At 34.7% G+C, this 23,689-nt stretch overlaps 1 pseudogene; it reads left to right on the top strand.

Annotated features, from left to right (window-relative positions):
• Nucleotides 1-11,881: 11,881 nt before the first annotated feature.
• On the top strand, nucleotides 11,882-20,403 carry LOC115952459 (annotated as a pseudogene).
• The last annotated feature ends 3,286 nt before the right edge of the window (nucleotides 20,404-23,689 follow it).

Here is a 23,689-nt window from a genome sequence, read left to right as displayed (position 1 = left end):
CAATGGCCATGACAACATGTTCAAATTTGTCTCTAAAGGGTTAAGGATCTTTTCAATGATATGAAGATCTTCATCATATCTCCATTTAATTTGTAATCACCGAAACTCATTGTGAAATAGTCCGAAATTGACTTGGACTCCTTCATGTGAAGTGCTTTGGACTCTTAGCTTATTGTTTGTAGGCGAATCTTCTTGACTTTATCAATGTCTTTGTGAGAGGTTTCAAGAATCTCCAATGCTTGTTTTGAGGTGGTTGCATTTGTCAATATTTTGAACATAACATCGTCCAGTGATTGATAACGAGTGTAAGGGCTTGCTAAACCTTCTTACTAGCCTTCACCAATACATCCTTTTGAGTTGGATTTTTAAAGTGGCTTCATCTTCTGGCTCCACTTATACTATCTCCCTTCTCCCCAACCCCAAGCATCTTGTGATCCAAACAAAGCTTTCATTCGAATGGTCGTAATTTAGGTGAGAAAATTGTAATGAAAGCATTCCATTTATTGCCATATCTTCCACAATTCTATGGCTCTAATACCACTTTGTTGGAATTTGAAGGCACAAATGCTTAGTAGGAAAATAAGAAAAAACTCAATATCATTAGAACACTCAAATATTTTGGAAGCAGTTAAGGACTAGCATTTTTTTTTTTTTGGCTTACTATATTTGAGTAGATTAGTGTTATGGAATGACATGCTGATGATGGAAAAAGTCCATAAGATAAGGGGAACTCGTAGAACTTGTTTGTGGCTCACAGAGAGATAGATGTTGGGTTCTAAATAATATTATCACCAAAACTATTAATTCAAAATAGCAATCACATATAAGAACATGAATATTTATGTGGAAAACCCTTTCTCTTTGAAGGGAAAAATCACAGGACAAATTTTGAATAATTTCACTATTATCAAATCAATTATAATATCTCGTGTATGTCTTATGGCTAAAGAAAAATTTTTCTTATTTTTTTTTTAACTCTCACATACACTAATTATCTCTCTCAAAAGCAGAAACACTTTGCTCTCTTGTCTCTATTTAAACCACGAGACAAATTTCGAATAATTTCATTATTATCAAATTAATTATAATATCTTTTGTGTTTGTTTTACGGCTAAAGAAAAATCTCTCTTGTTTTTCTTGGCCCTCACACACACTAATTATTTCTCTTAAAGGTGGTAACACTTTACTCTCTACTCTCTACTCTCTATTTTATTCTTCACGCACAGCTCTCTCTTGGCCATCTTCTTTTTCTCTAAGCGGTTGCCTGCTCTCTTCTCTTCTCTTGTGTGGCAAACCTTGTTGCTGCTCTTACCCCAATCTTATGCGGCACACTAGTTGTTGCTTTTATAAACAAGTTTGCCGCCCCACATGAATCCTAGGAATCCTAACACTAGTTTAAGTAGAATTCTTGTCATGCATGTGGCTACTTGCTGGCCAACTTTGGACAAAACCATTAAGAAACTCTAGTCTTATGTGGGCCGGATCAATATGCATTGATGCACCCAATAACATATACTCACATGTCAGAGGGAGATTGTTGAGAATACAAGTGTGAGTGAAATCTCATATTAAATAATAAAAACAAGAGGGAGTGGTTAATATAACATAGTTGGTTCCAACTTAAAGGCTTAGATCTTTTAGGTTAAATAATGTACTTAGTTGTTATATTAACTACTCAATTGGAGGCTCTTACAGTTTTATCTTCCCAGGACAAAATTTAGGTACAGTATTTAAGTACTATTCTTTAGGTTCACCTCTTAAAATTCAGCTATGTGGTTGTAATTAACTAACAATACACTTCCATTCCATAAGAGAAAGTCATATGGCTGAATTTTAAGAGGAAAATATAAAAAAAAGTACCTAAATATTATATCTAAATTTTACCCCATCTTCCCAAAATATTAGCTAAGTATTTATGGGCTAGAATAACTACATCTAGAATGTTCATAATTAATTGATACATGCATCACTCCAAGCATTCATACAAATTTCATTTATGAATGATACTAAATACATTTATAAAAGATGTGTTTGAAAATTATGTCAGTTTTGTGTGTTTGTCTTTATAATTGTATCAAAGAAAGTGCAACTTTAGAAATTCATCATCCGTGCCGTTCTTGGTCTCGGGGCTTATCTGATCATCTCATTGTATTAATTTTAGCACGTTTCCTCTTTCACTTGATGGTATTTATAATTAATTAAATTTCTATTACTGATGCAGTGATGTGACGCCATTGAATTCTGTACTTTGAACTTTTGAGCCAGGGTGAAGAAAAATGCAATTGGATGAAAAACTGAAATGGTGTTGCTCTAGGAATGTAAGACAGGACTCAAAGTGTTATAATCTTATAGTATATGTCCTATGTATCTGACCTGATTGAAATTTGACACAGCTGACTCAAGGATCGGTCATCTCTCTGGATTATACTAAACCAGCCGCCCACAGTGTTTCATTCAATAAATTTGGCTAAGATATTTTCTGGTATATACCACAAACAATTTTTTTTTTTTTTTGGGTAAGCTACCACAAACAAACTTACAATTTTGTTACAATTCTCTTATGTGATAGAGAAGTGACTGACCTTTTGTCACTTTCAACTATACTCATCATATTTTCTCCATTAATCACAGTTAGTCACAATGAGAATTGTGGCAATTTTTTGTTTTGTATTTATTTATTTTTTTGGTACTAGATTTTTTGTTTGGCTAATTTGTCTGTGTCCAAAAAAATTCTTTTTATTTTATTTTATTTTTTATATATTCAGTTTTGGGTCTTCCTGTCTAGTGCGCTTGGAGGCTCTAGAGGATCCGGAGAAAATTTTGTTGTATAAGCTGTTTGAGAGGCAAAAGCAAAATTAAAGTTGAAGTATCTAGTTTCAAAATGTGTCACAAAGCCAGGTCCAAGAAACACTGCTAGTTCAGTTGTTTCATGAATGGGGAGGTCAAGTATGGACAGCTGGTTTCTCGGTAATATGCTCGATCATGGTCAGAGATTGGCCAAAATTCCTTGGACCGTGTGATGTTCATATTGTAAGTGACAACTGCCAACAACAACCTTTTTGATCACCAGCCGGCCGGGGTGACTAACATATTGGTATAGAAAAAACTAGTGTGGACAAATTGATAATGAAGATCCGGACTTGTGTGTTTGGTATTTCAATTGTTTCTTTTATGGGATATGATTCTCCATGAAGTTTTTATTTAATGTGATATGTGCTAGTGCTACTAACGAATTTGAAAAAATTGATATTATTTGAAATCGTGTTACTGCCTGTCCAAAATGACAAAAAAGTTAAAAATTAAAAAAACAAAAAAATAGAGAAAGAAATTTGGGATATCATGTGGTTTGGTAGAATTTATCATTGGATTTGATCTGGATACTATTTTATTTGACCCTATCATGGTCTAGGGTGAAAAGCTAACATAAAAATAATAGAAGAGATTATAGTGCTCAATGTGATATGAATTACTAAGGGATGTGATATATATATTGGTCAAAAGGAAAATGCATTTAAAATTAACTAGCCATGGAAGGCATAGTACTGGCAGAAGAAGTATAAACCATTAGCATCTGAATTAACAAAAGATACAATATCAGGGGAAGGGGTAGCTAACAAAACTACAAATTCCTCTTGTTGCGAGCATCCCCTCTTGGCTAGCCCATCAGTACAACTATTTCCTTCCCGAAAGGTGTGATTCACCCTGACTTGTTGGAATCTATTGAGAAGCTACCTGCAGTGATTCAAAATGGAGAAATAATCCCTGTTTGTCACGGAGCTAGAAAGAACGAGATCAACCACAACTTTTGCGTCAAGCTCAACTTCCAGACGAGCTAGTCCCAACTGCAAAGCAAGTAGAAGCCCATCTTGCAAGGCCCAAAATTCTACCATGATACTTTGGTGAAGCCTATGCTGCAAATAAATCCTCTGATCCAGGTTCCTCTGTGATCCTGAATTAACCTTGCACCCCTTGCTTTTCCTGGGTTTCCAAATGATGCTTTATCCATATTGAGTTTAAACCATCCCTTAGAAGGTTTATTCCATCTGACTTGAATATTGACCATTTGATTGGTTCTAAAGGATTTTCCAACATAGTAAACGTATTCAATGGTTTGTTTCAAACACGAATCATGAAGATTTGTGTTTAGAGTATTATTTTCGAACGCCACTCTGTTCCTGTGCTTCCATAGAGACCAGATTGCGAAAGTGAACAATGATCTCCACGGATAGCCATTTGCCTTAATTAGAGAGTTATACATGCAGTTGGCTTCCAGCCAACTGAGGATATCTAAACCAGAGGATATCAGTGAAACAGGGACTCCAAGCTTCCTCCAAAAAGTCGCAGTGAAAGGGCAATCTCTCAACATATGGATTATTGATTCATCTTCATTTTTACCGAAAGGGTACAATACCTCACAATCCAAGCCTCTTGACACAATCACTTCCCTAACTGGCACACTGTTATGGTGACATTGCCAAAGAAAGTGACATATCCTTGGTAGTGTGTCTATCTTCCAAATCCATTTCCCTTTAAACACAGGATTTTCCTCTTCCTCAGGTCTCACTAAATTATAAGCCATTGTAGCAGTGAACTCTATTAAGTATACACTTGTTATTAGAAAAATCATATAAAAAATGCGGGTAGTGTAAAATTTCCTTTATCTATATGTATATATAAAGTTGTGATTTACAACTATGTTTTATGTTGGCTTTATTCCATGACAAAAAGTGTTGTATTTGCTTTAATTTTGTTCCTTATATTTTGTGTGATTTTATTGTACTAGGTTTAGTATTAAGTTGGTGAATTAAGCATGAAATGAAGAATCAGTGCAGTTTCGCGACTAGCTTGTAAGAAGTTCGAGAGAAAGGTTTCTGCAAAAAAGGGCACGTGAGAAGCACATGTTGGAAGCTGAAGAGTGAAGTGCCAGACTTCATTTTGCAAGTGCTTCGCGAGACAGGCCATCTCGCCAGGTATCGGCGAAACTCTTTGCTTGGAGGATTTTAAGTGTAACTTTCTTACCTTTCACCCGTATTATATATACTCTCATTATCCACAAAAGTAAATGAGACTATTTAAAGAAAAAACCCTAGATAGGTTTCTACAACACAACACATCCATCTTTTATAGAGAGAGAGAGAGAGCTACTTATCCTTAGTGAGAAATCATTGTAGCCTCTTCTCCCCTCTCCCATTGTCATACCTTGAGAGGAAATTTGTACCCAAACACAACTCACACTTGTTCAGAGTGTAGAGAGTATTTTGAAGCATGGGAAGTTTTGGGGATTTGTCAAAAGAAGACAGTGAGGCTTGACAGATACAATCGGGAATATTGCGGAATCTGGAAAGCTAGTGAAGACAAGACTCCAAGAAGTCTGTTGGTAGTAGGAGCTTAGAGGGGTTAAGTACATTGGGTAGACTAGTCTTGGAGGGTCTTTTGTTATTCGTGTACTTCAATTTATTCACTAGTGGAATGATTTTGACTTGGAGGGTCGCGGAGAGATTTTTCATCGAGTTTTTCAGTTTCCTCTTCGATAACACGTCTTGGTATTATCTTGTGTTTGCATCTTTCTTCCCTTACTCTTGTGCTTTACTTTTATTGTTTATTATTCATGTATATGTACTAGAGTAGATCCGGTGATTGCGCTTAATTTACTCTTGTTTAGCACTTAGTCTAAGTTAGAGTAAAAACAATCTAGCTGTAATTTTTAATTGAGGATCTGAACAAGCTCTTGTGTTTTAGCACAAATCCGAGCCCTTTCAATATATATTTATTAGTATTGCTAGGGACATACTTATTAGTATCGTATGATACATACCTTATTGAGTGAAAAAGTATTGTAGCATAGATACTTATTGATCATGCAAATGCGTATTATATGAAACATATCATATTTATAAAATTGTGTGTATCATACGATATATAAACATGCGAGTTCAAATTGGGTTTTGTTTTTGTTTTTGGTTGGTTTTCTTGCTTGTTAAAATTTGTGCTTTGATTTGAGTCCAACAAGTTTTAGACTTGTTTTAACAAAAAAGTATTGGGCTATTTGAGTGAGCCTAATAAAATAACATATCCATGAGATTTTCTTTTTCCCTTCTCACTTTCTCTAACAAACTTTGGATTACACATTTGACACTTTACAGTCATATTTGCAAATTTATTTTCTATACAATGAATAAAGTATTAAATGATAATATAATAATTTTTTATTTTTGTTATCATTCTTATAACTCTAAGAAGTTAGAATGCCAAGAAGAAATTAAAAAAAAAGTTATTAAATTAAATGAACAAGAAGAAATAGTAAATGTTAATAATTATGACAAAGCAAATGTCAATGAAGAAATAAATTTTGCAAGAGGATGAATATGATAATAGCATTGACTTAGATGGAGTACATTAGGTAAGATGATAAGTATGATGAGAAAGAAATTATAATTTTGGCTCATATGTCATGTTTTGTCACTTTTGAGTTTAATCAATTTGGATGTGGATGTTATAAACATGTTAATTTGATTTATTTTGTTAGCTTTGTAAAATATTAAAACACAAGTGATATTAAGTTAGAAATTTTTTTAGGTGAATATTAAATTAGTAATTAGTTGAATATATTCTAAATTTATAATGAATAAACTTTTTATATATGTATATTTATAATTTTTCTATAAAATATATCAAGTGTTGGTATATCTTACGATATACGATATAATACGGAAAAAAATAATAAAAAATCTATTTACAATACAATTCATATTTTGAAAGCTATGGCTAGGGATATAATAATTTTTACAATCTTTTCCATATTTGTTAAAATGGTACATTGTGAGTATAATATTATTTTTACATGAGTTCACTGTAGTGCATGAAACTCCTACTTTTACGTGGAAGACATTTTCCATCGCATCAAAGCCTACCACTACAAAAAGGTTGAAGAACCTAATATAGAATTATAATTGATTTTCTTTTATATAAACGAACAAGATATAAATGAGTTTTGCGTTCTTTACCATATCTCCTAGAAGGTGGGTCTCCAAAATATTTAGTCAATAGAAATTTAATTATTCAATTTATCCAAATAAGATTGATTATGCCACAAAAAAATTTAGTGGATTAACTATTATCAATTAGAAAATATATGTTAATAAAATGAAAATACAAAAAATTAAATACTAATTTTGTTTTTGAAAAAAAAAAAATGTATTGAATCAATCCTCATTTAAATATTAATTAAATTTAAATAAATAAAATTTAATTAATATTTAAAGTATTAAAAATTTCACTTTAATTAATTTATTGATTGAGGTTTCAAAATGTATTGAATCAAACCTCATGTTACCTAATAAATTGTGAAAAAGTTGGGAAAATTTTTATCCCTGGACATATTTTATATTTATCGACTTAAGATACAACAGAGATCATGACTATGATAACTTTCTGTTAGACACACAGGTGAAAAAGGATGAAAATACGGAAAACCATCTAGATATTCGGGTGAAAAAGGATTCACATCTCTCAGTGTAGCATATCAAATCTTGTTCCACGACGAACAAAGTGAAATGTCAATATAATCTGCTCATCATTTCATGTATTTGGAACGTGGGGTTGATTCTCACATGGAAAATGATTTTTGAGATATACTAAGTATTTACCTAACGTTCATGTCCTGACTTTTTCCATACTGCAAATATCAGAGACGAACGAGTACTTTACTGTTGTGTACAGCTGAAAACGACGCGCTGTAGCAGTTTATTGACTTAAGATACAAGAGAGATCATGACTATGATAACTTTCTGTTAGACACACGGGTGAAAAAGGATGAAAATACAGAAAACCATCTAGATACTCGGGTGAAAAAGGATTCACATCTCTCACAGTGTAGCATATCAAATCTTGTTCCACGAGGAACAAAGTGAAATGTCAATATAATCTGCTCATCATTTCATGTATTTGGAACGTGGGGTCGATTCTCACATGGAAAATGGTTTTTGAGATATACTAAGTATTAACCTAACGTTCATGTTCTGACTTTTTCCATACTGCAAATATCAGAGACGAACGAGTACTTTACTGTTGTGTACAGCTGAAAACGACGCGCTGTAGCAGTTAATTTTGGTGGGCGAATTGATTGTTATTAAAGAAGTGCTTTGCTCCTACTATAACCTCAGTAAATTGTCAACCTGCTAGGTTTCTCTGAGGTACAGGCTTTCACTCTGTTACTCAGTCTATATTTAGCAAATTCATTAGTTTTATTGTTATTCAAGTTTATGTATTCTTGCTACCATCATGACTAGATGTGCGATAGTCACTTCACAAATATAAGTACTTGTAAGGTGTAGAGTATAAGAGTCGGAGTTTAAGTCTCAGAAGGGAGCTTAATTATTTTATGCATGTTATTACACAATATCCATTTTCTTTCGGTTGTTGGTGGTTTAGTTATGCTATTTATTTTTTAAGCCATGCATTTATCATATTTATGGTTTTCAAAAAGTTCTAGCTATAATTTAAAGAAGTTACCATGTGTTGATGCCCACTTTGGCAAGAAAGGTCTAATAACGAGAAGAAGTCCAACAATATGAGAGGGAATAAGGAAGAAGAGAGTTAGCAAAGAGAGAAGAAAACCATTAAGCCCGAATGATAGAAATAATGGTTCACGGGCCTATAAAATAGTAAAAAGACCCCAAAGAAAGAAAATGGGCCCAAGGGAGCCCAAAGAAGGAAGTAGTAAACCCATGAGAACTATAAGAAATAGAAAGCATGCAAAAATGGATCAGAGGAGCTCAAAAAGAAAGGAATTAGCAAATGAGGTTGGTACAAAGGCCAATGAATCCCAAACGTAAAGAACATGGTAATTGGGCTGAGAAAGCCCAAAAGATGTAGCAAAAGCCCATGAGAATGTAAAAACGGAATGGGCTAAGGATGCCCAAAGGAATAAAGCGGGCTAAGGATGACCAAAGGAATAAAGCGGGCCAAGGATGCCCAAAGGAATGAAATGGGCCAAGGAAGCTCGAGATGGTGTGAGGATTAACTCGGCAGAAACATTGGGCAACGTGAATTGAATAAGAGAAAAGTACATGGTAGGCCCAAAGGAGGCCCAACAAGCACAAGTCAAGTGATAACATGGTAGGAGCAACAGAATGGCATGGCAGGAACACTGGTCGACCCACAAACTAGAAGTAAAGAAAGATAGGGGTTGAACTGAAGGAAGAAGGGCCTATACCCAAGCAAGACCCAGCCCAAATAATGAAATGAGGTGCAAAGAATGAAGACCCAGTGATTCATCCACGCCATAAGAGGTTAAGAATGAGTAGCAAAACATGTAGCACAAACTAGACAAGCCCCCAGGCCATGGTGAATGCATGAATAGCAAGCAAGCCATGGGTTCACATGAAAGTGGAGCACGCACAAGGCTCAGACACCACCTACTTGTACCCAACCAATATAGGGGCAATGAGCCATGGGTCAGAGGTAAGAGAGGGTATGATCTGGCAGTGAAGAGAAGGGGGAAGTTTATTATGGGATTCCCGCTCAAGGTCTTTTGGGGAAAATATTCTACTGGGATGACATACCACCCAAAAGAAGGAAAGATGAGTTGGAATCACTAGGTACATGTTATAGGAGTTAGTAAGAGAGAATACCTAACCCATATACGGATGGGAATGCCGTGGAGAGCAAGAAAATAAAACAAAACTCTTTTGTCTGGAAATGGAACGTGGCATGGCCAGCACAGGGTAGTGGTGATGGCTGGGCAGCTGACAAACCAATGGATGGTTCGGGAAGAACACCCACACCAGGCCAAAAGTAGTTGAGGGGTAAAACAGTAAAACTTATCACGACATGCAGTATAAAAAGGCCTTAGCTATGCACAGTGAAAACAACAACAAAAAAGAGGGAGAGGCTATCAGAAAGAGTGAGGAAAAACAAGTAAGAAGAATAGCAAGAATGAAAAGAAACGAAAAAATAAGGAAGAAAAAAGGGAACATAGGGATAAGAAAGAAAGTGGAGAGCATAGAAAAACAAAGAGGCTAAAAAGTGAAGTGAGGAAACAAGAGTGTGATAGGGGTATGCACCACTAGGCTACTTCCTTCTCTCCCTTTCAATACCCGGTGTGAGATATCACATTGTTCGAGGAACCCTAGATGCTGTCGGAGTAAAGGATCGTCAACAAGGGCGTTCTAGTGCGTTGTAGATTCTTATCCAAGTCTGAGGTTTCTTTCAGTTTCTTAGTAACAATGGGTGACAGTACTCTGCCTAAATAGTACACACAGGTAATAAATAAGAGAATACTAAAGATTCGAGCCATAGAATTTCTCAATTCTGCTTACTCTCTAGCAAGATTAAGAGGATTTGAGGATAAGCCATTTAGGCCCATTCTTTCAAAGTGGGTAATTTCCATGGCAAAATTTCCTTGTGAGATTGCACACATTGAAGAGTGGTTCCCTTTTTGGACTTAAATCTCCTAAGGAACCAAGCGTGATAGACTAACCATTCCTTTCTTTAAGTTGATCAAGCATTAACATTACTTCTTTTTCTTTATTTATTGTCATTAACCTATTTCTGCCATACTTATATTACTATGTTTTCTTTACTAGGAAAGTGGTTTAATCATTGTCAGCAAATATATTCTTGTTGTCTTATTATATTATGCCCTTTTGCTATAGCATTTTTGTGATAGTGTCTATTGCCATGAGCACGTGACCAAGATCTCAACAAAGGGGTCCTAGCTTGCACACAAGTTGGATTGAGGTGAGTTTCAACCAAGCCAGTCCTGACTTTCCTACCACAAAACTATTGGGCCATAATGCAGCAGGAAGCAATCCAGCCAAGAAGTACAAATAGGCCCACCACATTTAAATTGGCAACTCCACTGGGGAGTTGGGAAAAAGGTAGGGAAGGTAGATAAAGCACTTGCAAGTTATGCCCCCAAGATCAAAGATGACATGGAACAAGAGTGCAGTGCCCTTGCAGGTCGAGTCAAGGCCAGCAACACCCCACCAGCACCAGCCCAACTAGGCGGAAGGTGTCAATAGAGCGGGGGTTGAACCTTAGCAACAACAAAGGGTTCCCATTGATAATGCCAACCTTACTATAGAGGTGCTGTAGTTTGTGCAGCATTCCTAGCAGTAGATAATGGAAGAAATTCGCCAAATAAAGGTGGACAAGACAAAAGAAAAAGGAAGCCAACATGACCCAGAGCATGCGGCAGACAAGGAAGAGACCCCAGTGGGGGGAGGTCCGCATAATACAGAGTAGCATTTCATTAACATGGTCGAAGTTACAGTGCTTCTTGAACAAGAAAGAGCCAAAGCACTTAGGGAGAGGTTTTATGCATGAAGGCCTCCTTATCCGCTGAGAATACTCACCAAACTATATCCTGAGAGGTATGAGCCATGAACATTTACACAATATGATGGTAGAAGGGGAAGTGCCATCGAACATGTGAGCAAGTTTATTGACACCCTCGATCCCTACGCGATAGATGAGGACTTGTATTTTTGGGAATTTTCCAAATCCCTATGTGACTATGTGTACACTTGGTACATCGATTTGAAACTATGGTCAATCCTAACATGGGATGACATGGTAGACGTATTTTGCACTAAGTAACGCTCGCGATTTTACAAGCAACCAAGAAAATAAGTGGTGGAGATCAGATGGAATACATCAAGAGATTTAGAGACATAGCTCTTGCCTGCTATGATCATTGTGAGGAAAAGACATTGGTGGAAATGTGTATGGGTAACATGATTATGGAATATAAAGCTGTTTGGAGAATTTAGAAATCCCGCAGTTTGCATAATTATTACAGAAAGCTAGAAAGCCAGCCCAATTAGTGAAGCCAAGTTCTGATAGGTCCAAAGAAAGAAAGGCCGCTCCACAAGCCATGATGGCATCTACTAGTGAGAGGAAGAGGAAATCGGAGGGGAGGGAATATGAGACCCCTTTGCCATTGCCATGTAGACCAAAGGAGCTAGATGTGCTCTTGGATAAATGGATCACAGATGGGATCTTCAAGCCTAACCAAGTTTCCAGGGAACTTACCGAAGAAGAGGGGAGAGACCCCCGTTTCTGCCATTTGCACAACTATGTGCAACACCATATCACAGAATGCTGGGCGCTTTGTAGACTTGTACATCAAAGAATCAAAGAAGGGACTCTCGAATTATCTTAGCCAGAATTCCAAAGAAATCCGCTCTCGAACCACAAGGAGAAGGAAGTAGCAGCAGTTGTCATTTGCGTGGATCTAAGGGAAGATGAGGAGGAAAGACCAGCCTTGTCTGTCGTAAAAATATCCACCTTGTAGAAGAGTTCTAGGTTCAAGAACCTATTTGATCAATTGGAACTCATAGTAAGTGAGCGAAGAATTGCCACGGAGGCCCTAGTGAGCATTGCCTGAGGGACAGGAATAGAGTGCTTGTCGGTAGAAACCAAAGCTAACAAAGCTCTCTGACAGGACACAAATGAGATCACTTTTAATGATGAAGACATTGAAGTGGGATATTCAGATCATAGGAGGCCACTCTACTTGGCGGTCTCAATAAACCAAATCCCTACCAAAAGGGCCTTGATTGATATAAGCATTTCTGTAAACCTCATTCTGCTGGACACATTGCAAGCAGCAGGAATTTCAGAAAGAAAAATACAGGGGTGCCTAATTGAGGTAACAGGATTTGGGGGAAGAGATGAATATACCACAGGCCACATTCAGTTGTGGTTGAAAGTGGGACCAATAGCCTCCTTGGCTCGCTTTCTTATGGTAAAAATAGAAATTTCTTATCACATATTGTTAGGAAGGCAGTGGTTGCATAAACATCGGTTGATCCCATTAAACTACCATCAATGCGTGAAGGGAAGGCTGAATGGCAGAATGATACAAATAGTAGCAAACCCATCACCCTTTGAGCAAGCAGAAGCACATCTGATAGAAACCATGTTTTATAATGAATGGGCACCGTCTAGTTAGAGCTTAGTGTCCAAACCACAAGGCACCCTAAGCATGTTTTTATGAGGCTTTTCAGAGAGAGATTAGTGTGCCTCTTTTGTATTTAGGCTTTTGTTCCTAAAAAACTCTCTCATGTCTTCTACTGGTGTTATTTCTTGAAGAATCTCAAGATTCGGTTTTGTAGAAGTTGCTGCCTTCTCTAGTCATCAAAGGGGCTGATGATCTAAACCTTCAAAGGTGGTCTTGGAGTCATAAACAGGAGAGTTTGTGTTGCTAAACCTTTGAGTGGAATCTCAAAGTCACAAATGTGGATGTTTGTGTTTTGCAAAGGCCAAAGAAAGAAGGAGTCCGTGGTCTCGGAACTTGCACGTGGCTATGTTAGTAAGTTTCTACTAGTGGATAGCAATAGGATGTTAGTGGTCTAAGTCCTATTGTAAAACTTCGATTCTTTCTAGTAGATTTGCTTTTTACCTTGAGGATAGCTAGGTTAAATTCTCCCTAAGTTTTTTACCGGTTTGGTTTTCCTTTGTTATCATATCGTTGTGTTATTTATATTTTTACTGCTATGCATGATATGATTGTTTGATTGTGGTAACCTAGATCTAGAATTTGGCCTAAGTAATAACTTGGCTAATTAACTAGGTTAATCCAATTGTGTTTTAAGGGGTATAAAAATTATCAAGTGGTATCAAAGCAGGTAGCTTTTTGTTTTAGATCTTTTGATCTAAGAGTTGATCCTTGACCCTTGTTGTCATGGAAAATTTGAAGTGTCTTTCTGATCATGTTTCTGCTCATGCTTCTGTTGATTTTATTGATGCCTACGAAACTCTCTGTAAAGAATTATTGAAATCTATGAAAATTGCTAAGAAATTCAAGGAAGAGTTAAAATTGGCTAATCTTGAAAAAGAGGAATTGGTTGTTAGATTAGATAAATCTAATAAAAAGAATGAATTTTTTTTCCTCTCAAGATGAGAAGATGAAAAGCTTGGAACAAGAGTTAGTTGAATCTAAAGCTAAAATTGAAAATTTGACTAGTACCAAGCTTGCTGTTGATAACAGAAATGTTTCTGTTTCTCTTAAGCCTAAAATTAAGAAAGTTTGTATCCCTCATTTTAAGAGGAATAATAAAGAAAATGCTTATTTTGCTAGGTTAGACAAAGGTAAAAGTTCTGATGTAAACGCTGAAGTTTCTAAACCTAAGTTTAAACCTACTGTTAGAGAGCATAATAAATCTGTTTTTGTGCTTATCTGTCACGTTTGTGGTGTTGTTGGTCATATTAAACCAAATTGTTCTTTGTTGAGGCAAAAACCAAAATCTGAGATTAGATTTGTTGTTAGGAATACTGATGTTCCTAAATTTGTTTTTGTTTGTCACTTTTGTGGTGTCTTCAGTCACATTCGTCCTAATTGTCATAAACTGAAATTTAAGCATTCTGTGTTTCAATCTAGGATATGTGATAATATTTCTCCTGTCATAAGTACATATAAATTGTTTCATATTCTTTTGAAAAATTTGAGCTTGTTGGCTTGTGAAAGGAATTTGCAGGATTTTAGTTTTTCTCAAAAGATTAGTGTAATCCCTTAAATACACTCTGCTTCTCATGGATTTTCACCTACAAAGCCGAAGACTCATGCTATATGGGTGAGAAAAGATTCTCCAAGGTGAGTGTTGCTAACTTGTCCTTGATTTAATTCTTTCAACTATTTGTGGACATGTTTTGTTTTTGTTTTTGGTTGTTTTTTTTTAAAAAAAAAAAAATCCAAAAACATTGAAAATTTCAAAAAGACAAATATTTTATTTTGTGTCTAGTTTTATTTTTCTTGAGGATTACATGAATTATGATATCTCTCTCTTGATTTAGAACATGCTTGACATTGTGGAGAAACTTGGATAGTATGTGTTATATAAGTGCTAAGCTATTTTTGATTTTGTGTGAGTATGTTCTAGTTTGTACATGCACTCATGGGTTAATTAAGAAATTGATATTTCTTGTTTGTGTATCCTCTGTAACTTAGTTAAATACTGTCATGCATTGCATTGTTCATTTAGCATAATGTGTGCCTTTTGTTTTCGGTCATAAATTTTTTAAAACCAAAAAGATTTTTGTGTTTTGTATTTCACATCTTGGATTTATAATCAAGGATTGGCTATTTTATTTTTACATAACAAATTTATGTACCTTATTTAGCTCAGATGAGTTTATTTATTGCACTTTACTAGTTTGAACTTTATAATGCATATTGTGTGGGAGATGTTTATAGTTTTTGATCACTTTGTCTTGATCTTGAAGTCACATGTCTTTGACTGTCGAACTTGAACCTTTTGAGAAAGATATAAATAATTATCTCATCACTGTTTACTAGCCAATCATGAATATCTTAATGCATATCGTAAGATTTTGTACTTGAAAAAGTGTAGCACATGCACAAAAAGAATATAAGGTATAGTCTCGGTTTAAATGTTAAAATTGGTGTGTACATTATTGGACTTAATGTTAAATCAATCAAATAAAATCAGTGTGTACATTATGAGGCAAATCAAGAAACTTACATGATTGCAGGCTTGTTTTTCAGGAGATGTGGGAGTTATATGATGTAACTCTTTTGGTGATAGTCTCTTTCAAATTCTATGTGATGAATTTTGTAGAAATTGTGCTTGATTTCTATTTACATATCACCTCACATGTATCTCAAGGTTTTACTAGTTGCACACACTACACAAATTACTCGTTGCTAAACTCAGTACATGATATTGTGTGTGATCTTGTTGTGCCCATTCAAGATTAAAGGTTCCTTGTTTTTTATGCAAAATGTCTTTAATATTTGAGTTTTTGAGACAAATTGGTTGAAAAATTTGTTTTTGAAAGATCTGGGTTGAATTCAAGTGTTTTTGAAAAACTTTTAATCTCATACTCATGCATTTCATTCATGAAATATTGTGTTTTGTGGAGTTTCTACATTAAATTGCTCTGTTTTTCAAAAATTTGATTTTTCTAGATTTTCGTTCAATCGAATCTATTTCTTGACCGATTAAAATTGCGATAAAATTTTTGGTTTGAATCTGCTTGACTCGATTGGCATTCGATCGATCGAAACTGAAAATTTTAGTTTTTAAGTACTTGACCAAAAAATTTTTATGCATCATTTATGTTTAGGATTCACTTGCATTGCGTTGTTTTCTGTATCCATCTTGCAGTTTTTACAGTCATATCTCTCATTGTTTCACACATAACATGCATACACTTTGTTAAATTGGGTACTCAACTTGATTTAAAAATTGATTGATTAATTTTTGAGCTATGTACTTTTTAGTATATGCTATTTTTATGTGTGCACTGCAGGAAATATTTTTCTTAAGAGATATGATAGATAATCAATGTGTTAATATTTTCTTTACTCATGCAATTGTTTATAGGTCACATAATGTCAAGTTTGCATTTATTGGAAGAGAGAATATTTTTCTTCATGTGTATCCTCAACTTAGTTTTTAAGTTTGGTTTGTGTGTTTTTTTTCCCCCACCTCCTAAAGTTTTCCCCAAAACTGTTTTTCCAACACTTGTTTTGTGTTTCCTATTTTTAGAAGGGGAGAATCTTGTTTTTAACCTGTGTTGTTCATAGGGGGAGTTATCTCTGTTTTCTATAGAGATGAATTGTTTTGTGTTCCCTTAATTCTCTATTTTCTCTTGATTTTGGTTGTGTATGTTGGCTATTTACTCTTTGTATGAGTTGTCTTTGTCAATACATGACAAAAAGGGGGAGAAATAGTTGAAATTGGGAATCCTGTTTGCTTTGTTTAGGAGGAGTTGAAATTGTTCTTGAAAGGGGGAGAATATAAAAACTTTTTGCTGTATCTAAATTAGGGGGAGAGTTAGTTTACTTTTGTTTTTATTTTGTGTTTCATATTATTGTTTATATGTCTTTCTTTCCACACAGGCATTGATGTGTTTGTTTAGTGTTTCAAGAAAGACAGGTATATTCTGATCAAGACCTTCTATCTCTTATTGGCAACTTCTTAGTTAGGGAGTCTTAGATTGGAATTTGTTATGTAATTAGGCATTTTATTGTATTAGGTTGTTCTTGTATTTGAGCATTTCATTTTGTATGAAAGTTTTGTCACGAATTGCCAAAGGGGGAGATTGTTAGGTTCTAAAATTTTAGAACAATTGGCAAATCGTGAACACAAACTTGTTTAAATATAGATCTTAGAGTCTATAGGTATTATTAGAAAATGCTCAAGGTGACAAGTCAAGATTCAAGAACATAAAAACTGCAAGAAGAAGATTTCATAATCTGTCTAGTTCAATCAATCGAAAGATAGGCTCAATCGATCGAAAGTCATATTTGCAGAATTTTAATTAAACCCAAACAACAATTTAAGCCCATTAATTATTAGGGTTTCTAACCTACTTCTTCCAGTATATAAAGGAAATCCTAAACACGCTTTTATGAGACTTTTTAGAGAGAGATTAGTGTGCCTCTTTTGTATTTAGGGTTTTATTCTAAAAAAGCTCTCTTATGCCTTCTACCGATGTTATTCCTTGAAGAATCTCAAGATTCGGTGTTGTAAAAGTTGCTGCCTTCTCTATTCATCAAAGGTGCTGATGATCTAAACTTTCAAGGGTGGTCTTGGAGTCACAAACAGGAGAGTTTGTGTTGCTAAACCTTTGAGTGGGATCTCAAAGTCACAAATGTGGGTGTTTGTGTTTTGCAAAGGCCAAAGAAAGAAGGAGTTCGTGATCTCGAAACTTGCACGTGGTCGTGTCAGTAAGTTTGCAATAGGATATTAGCAGTCTAAGTCCTATTGTAAAACTTCAATTCTTTCTAGCGGATTTGCTTTTTACCTTGAGGATAGTTAGGTTAAATCCTCCCTAGGTTTTTTACTGATTTGGTTTTCCTAGGTTATCATATTATTGTGTTATTTATATTTTCGCTACTATACATGATATGATTGTTTGATTGTGATAATCTAGATCTGGAATTTGGACTAAGTAATAACTTGGCTAATTAACTAGGTTAATCCAATTATGTTTTAAGGGGTCTAAAAACTCACAGTATGCATTCTTTTATTTCTGTGTCATACTAAGATGTCGTGACGAGTTTTGTTTAAAATGTTTCAGAAATACAGGTTGTCAAATTTTACTTGCCATAAACTCTCTTCTTGTAAAGTTTTTCAAGAGTTTGTGTTAGAATAGATTTTATTATATTCAACAAGTGAATATGAGTTGAGTGATTTATGACTTCTCTCATATGTTCATTTGTTTGATGTGGTTTTGTCATAGATTGCCAAATGGGGAGATTGTTAGGACATATATGAATCATGTTAGGAACATATGTCAATATAGAATTGGCTAATCCTTTAACAAAATGTATTTTACTTGTAATTGGTAGATCTAAGATGTGCTTAATGCTTCAAGGAACAAGGTTTCAAATTCAAGTGTTAAAACCATGCAAGTCTGTCCAAGAATCAAGTGAAGAAGTGCTGGATTTTAAAGCTTGATAGCTAGTATTTATTGAGATTTAAAAGACTGTTTAAGACCGATGCTTTGATAGCTGCTCGATAGATAGGGTATTTGTCAAGATTTAAGAAAATTAGTTTTTCAAATCTGACTTCACTCCAATCCATGTATAGATATTTGGGCTTTCTTTTCTCACAATCCTAAACAAATATAAGGATTATTTTAAGAGCCATCATAGCTGATACAACTCAATGCAAAAGTTTTTCACAAGCATTTTGTGAACCGAAGACATATGCCCTAGTTCATCTTTCTATTCAAGAAGCTGCTGTGTTTGTACATCGTAGAGTTTTATAACCAAAAAACTTCGTGATCTTCATCGTGTTGATGAACAGAAGAACTTTGCAGCCAACATCTTTCTCAGTTGGTGAGTAAGCCACGTACTGGGATCCGTGCACTAGGATTTGCACATCAAATTGATTAGTCACATATTGGAAGCCGTGCATTGAAAAGAGATATTGTCACTACAGAACAAGTTCAATTGGATATTAGGGTAAGGGTTCAATTATAGGTTGATATAAGGTACTAGGATTCTTTTACTTGTAACCACTTGTTGTGGTAATAGTGAATTCTCAAGAGTGGTAACCTAGAGCTTTTGCCATATAGGTTTTCCCTATTTGTAAACAAATCACCGTGTCAATTTATTTTCCGCTGCATTTTAACTTACTTGGTGATTTGTTCGTGTTATCATGTTTATTGCATGGTAATTGAATTAATTAATTAACTTAACTAATTAATTGGTTAATTCATCGCAATGGGTCAATACATTTTTGGATTTGCAAAGCAACATGCCGGATAGAACGGGTTAATAAAAAGGATTTGGTTGATCTCAGGACTTTCCTTATGCACAGTGCAGAAGCAGTGGGAAACAACGATCTCAAGGGTGCAAATGAGGTGCTATTGCAGATTAGGCTGCACGCTTCTCCTTTTGGTGATGGGTCTCAAATGCTGGCCCATTGCTTTGCTAATGCACTTGAGGCACGCTTGGCTGGCACTGGAAGTGAGCTATATGCAGCACTGGCTGCAAAGAAAACGTCCTCTATTCTTATGTTAAAAGCTTACAGCTTGTTTCTTTCAGCCTGCCCTTACATGAAGATCATAAATTTCTTTACAACACAAATGATTATGGACCTTGCAGAGAAATCTACTAGACTTCACATCATTCATTTTGGTATTCTGTATGGTTTTCAATGGCCTGGCCTTATCCAGCGCCTCTCAAAATGAGCCGGTGGGCCTCCTGTGCTACGCATTACAGGAATAGACATTCCTCAACCTGGATTCCAGCTAGCATCAATGGTCGAAGAAACAGGCTGGCGCTCAGCAATTTATTGTGAGAGATTTAAAGTCCCTTTTGAGTACAATGCCATAGCACAGAAACGGGAAACTATCCAAGTCGATGACCTCAAGATTAACAAAGATGAGGTAATAGTTGTGAACTCTTTATACCGGTTTAGGTACTTATTTGATGAGAAAGTGGTGGAAAGTAGTCCTCGAGACACTGTTTTGAATTTGATTAAGAGGATTAACCCTGATTTAATTATCCATGGGGTTGTTAATGGGGCCTATAGTGCACCATTTTTCACTTCAAGGTTCCGGGAGGTACTGTACAACTACTCTGCAGCGTTTGATATGTTTGATGCCAATGCATCCCGTGAAGACCAGGAAAGGATGGTGTTTGAACAAGAAATATATGGAAACGAGGTTTTGAATGTAATAGCATGTTAAGGGGCAGAGAGGGTTGTAAGGCCAGAGGTGTATAAGCAGTGGCAGCTAAGGAATATGAGGGCTGGATTGAGGCAACTTCCATTGAACCAGGAGATTGTCAACAAAATGAAGGACCAAGTGAAGCTATGTTACCACAAGGATTTCTTGGTGGATGAAGATAGCCAGTGGTTGGTACAAGGATGGAAGGGGAGAATACTCTGTGCTCTCTCTTGTTGGAAAGTTGCCTAACAAAGGGAATAACATTGGTTAACCATCAAAATTTGTCTTTTCCTTCTCTTAGAGGCTGATATTCTGTCTTTGTATTTTCATTGTGTTAACTATGTTTGTTTATGGTGCGGCATCTTGGACTTATTAAACATATGTTGAGCAGACTTTCTTTGATTGGTAAGTTGCTCTTACTCAACCATTAGTGTGTAAGAGTGTAAGTGGGAGACAATGTATGAGATACCTTCCCCGATCACTCTTTTATACTTGTTGTATTGCATGCATGTGCTCTTCTTGATATTTATACTTTTTTTTTTTTTGGTCAGATAATGTTGTGCTTTACTATGATTTAAAGAGGGTTTTTTTTTTTTGGATAAGGATTTAAAGAGAACTTTATATCTCTATATGTCCAGATGGAATCAGGAGCAGTTTTCTCGTCCCTTTTTTAATTTTGGTAACCCTTGACCGATTATTAATTGAGCAAGTGAGCATAGAATTAAGTAGATTCTTCCAATTGCTTTTTTTTTTTTTTTGGTTAGGTATATTAGATGTAAATTCGTTGGTTGTTAGTGCTTAGTACAAAGCTGCTTGTGGAATTTGTCCCATCGAAATTTAGTTAATCATGGCAAGTTTATATGCACCCTGTTAATAATAGGAAGCTCACCAATATAAATCCTATTAACAGGGAATTTTTTTTTTTTTTTTTTTTCATTTTAAACTTTGATTATTTTATAAGGAAAGTTAAAAATAAAAAACTAAATAAAAAAATAAAATAAACATAACAAGTTATTATTGGTGAAACATAAAGTAAAATACAAAAAAGTGGTACAGAGAATTTGTATTTAAAATGTTACAACCTCTTTCTCTTATTGGGGGAAAACACTTTGAACCTACAACTTGTATGTTCTTGAATTCTGATCTGCAACACTTTGAACAATGTCTAATATGACTCATAGATACTATGATCTATACCTAGACAAGTTTATGTACACGGTTTGCCAACAAACTAATCATTTAGAACCTAAATATTTAGAACATAACATTTATAAATTGATGAATCATAAATAACAAAAAGTAATTTAAATATTTAATTATTATGTTATTGAATCTATCGTTATCACATTAATTTGTAAACTTTATGTAGCAAAATTTGTAATATTTTTATCATTTTCTTTACAAATCTTTAAGGTACATCTAGTATAATATCATTTGAAATTTAATACATTATTAGATTATGAGGATAAAATCATAAACATGAAATGTACTCTCCTTGACTAGTTCATTGAGGTTCTAATATTCACTTGACTATTTATCCTTCCAATTAAAAAGACTTAATTGTTTAAGATTTTGGAACAGTATTATTGCCGCTAATTATATAGTCTACTATTATAAACTCGATTTAAAACATTAATATTACTATTTTCATGTATGTTCTAATAAGTATTATTGTTTACTCAAAAAAAAATTATGTAGTCTACTATTTAACCATTAAATTGAAAGTTAATTACCACTTCGGTCCCAATAAATAAATTCCTGAGCAAAAAATCTGGTGTGGTTCTAAGATTAAAAAATTTTCAATTGAATTGGTCACTCAAGAATCTTAGAACCTCAAGATTCTTGAGTGAGTCATGTTAATTTTAATATCAGTTCAAGTAGCTTCATCTATCATGTGAGTGAAGATTGATGATAGATGAAGCTACTGCAACTTCAGCCTATGTCCAAGAAAGTTATTGTCTAATTTATGTTCAACGTGCGTAAAAAGAAGAGAGCCTCAACAATCCCATAAAGCATAAAGGAACAAATGTGTAAATGGAATAGCTTGAAAGGTATCCAAGAAATGCATATAAATCCATTTTTCACCTGGAGATGCTAGGATTACCCATGTCATGGTGCTCATCAATCAATCCCTTTCAAGTGAATTAAATATATAAATATATAAATATATAAATATATATATATATATTCTTTAATTATTACAAAATTTTGAAATTTTGGTCTTTATTCCAGGGACATGGGATGAATTTGGTCTACCATAAATCATCTCCAACATTTTGATCTACTTGAATTTTTATTTAAAGGTGATAGGACCCACTTGAATTGATCATATTAAACAAATTTTGGATTAGTGATCATTCACTTAGGTTATTGCTTAAGATGTGATGAATTTTTTATTGAGGATGGTTTGAATTATGCAGGAAAGGTTCACTTAATAATTAGAAGAAGCTAAAGCTACAAGTCGTTTTTGTCTTTCTTCTTAAACTATAGGTCGTATTTTATATATGTAATGAGACTCACGTGCTAATCATGTGCCATTTAGTGGAGTTAGTTAGAGATGGATTAGGCTTTTATTACAGTCAGTTAGGAAATGATTGATACACACCTTGTTGCACACATATCTGCACACCTAAAAATTGCACTAAAATCGTGAGTTGAAGTTATGAGTTATGTGTTTGTTAGTTTAGACCTCTTAAAACAGATTGTTTAACCTAATGAATTTGCCAAGTGTTTACTTAGGTTAATTAGGAGATCTAGGTTAAATAGAAATAAATCATATCATACACAGTGAAAAAGAAAATAACACACAAATATGATTACCCAAGAAAACCAATTAAATAAACCATCTCAAAATAAAAACCTGAGGAGGATTTGACCTAACTATTCTCAAAGTAAACAAATCTACTAGAAAGAATTGAAATTTACAAAAGATTTAACTCTAAATCTATTGCTACCACTAGTAGAACTTAATGATATGACCACGTGCAAGCTCCGACTCCACAGACTTTTCTCTCTTGGATTTGCAGCACACAAACTCTCTTATGACTTTAAGATCTCACTCAAAGGTTTAGATCACCAGTTGTTGATCTTGTAGCAACAACTAAATTCCACCAGTACTTGATTGTAGATCTTATTTCAGTAGACACTTGTAGAGTTAGAAGGTTACAAAACTTCTCAGATCTCACAAGAGTAACTCACAAGTCTTTCAAGATTTTTCAAAATGTAGTTATGGTTTTCCTTTTATAGTTAATAGTGTTGGATTGAAACCCTAAACGTTTCCATGGGCTTGGACCTGATTTAAATTCTGCATAATTAGATTTACTGTGATTTTCGATCGGTCAAATGTAATTTTCGATCAGTCAAGCTTCATTGAAATTGAACTATCCTTTTGGCAGCTTGAATGTTCTTGAAACTTAATTTGTACAATCTTGAGCAATGTCTAACACCTAATCTAGATATGCTTTTGTTCCTGGTTTGCTAACATAAACAAACTAGGAATCTAAATATTCAATCCTAAATTTTTTGAACCTAACAT

This window comes from Quercus lobata, chromosome 1 (genome assembly GCF_001633185.2).
Source record: "Quercus lobata isolate SW786 chromosome 1, ValleyOak3.0 Primary Assembly, whole genome shotgun sequence".
NCBI lineage: Eukaryota > Viridiplantae > Streptophyta > Magnoliopsida > Fagales > Fagaceae > Quercus > Quercus lobata.
This window is presented reverse-complemented; position numbering and strand designations above follow the sequence as displayed.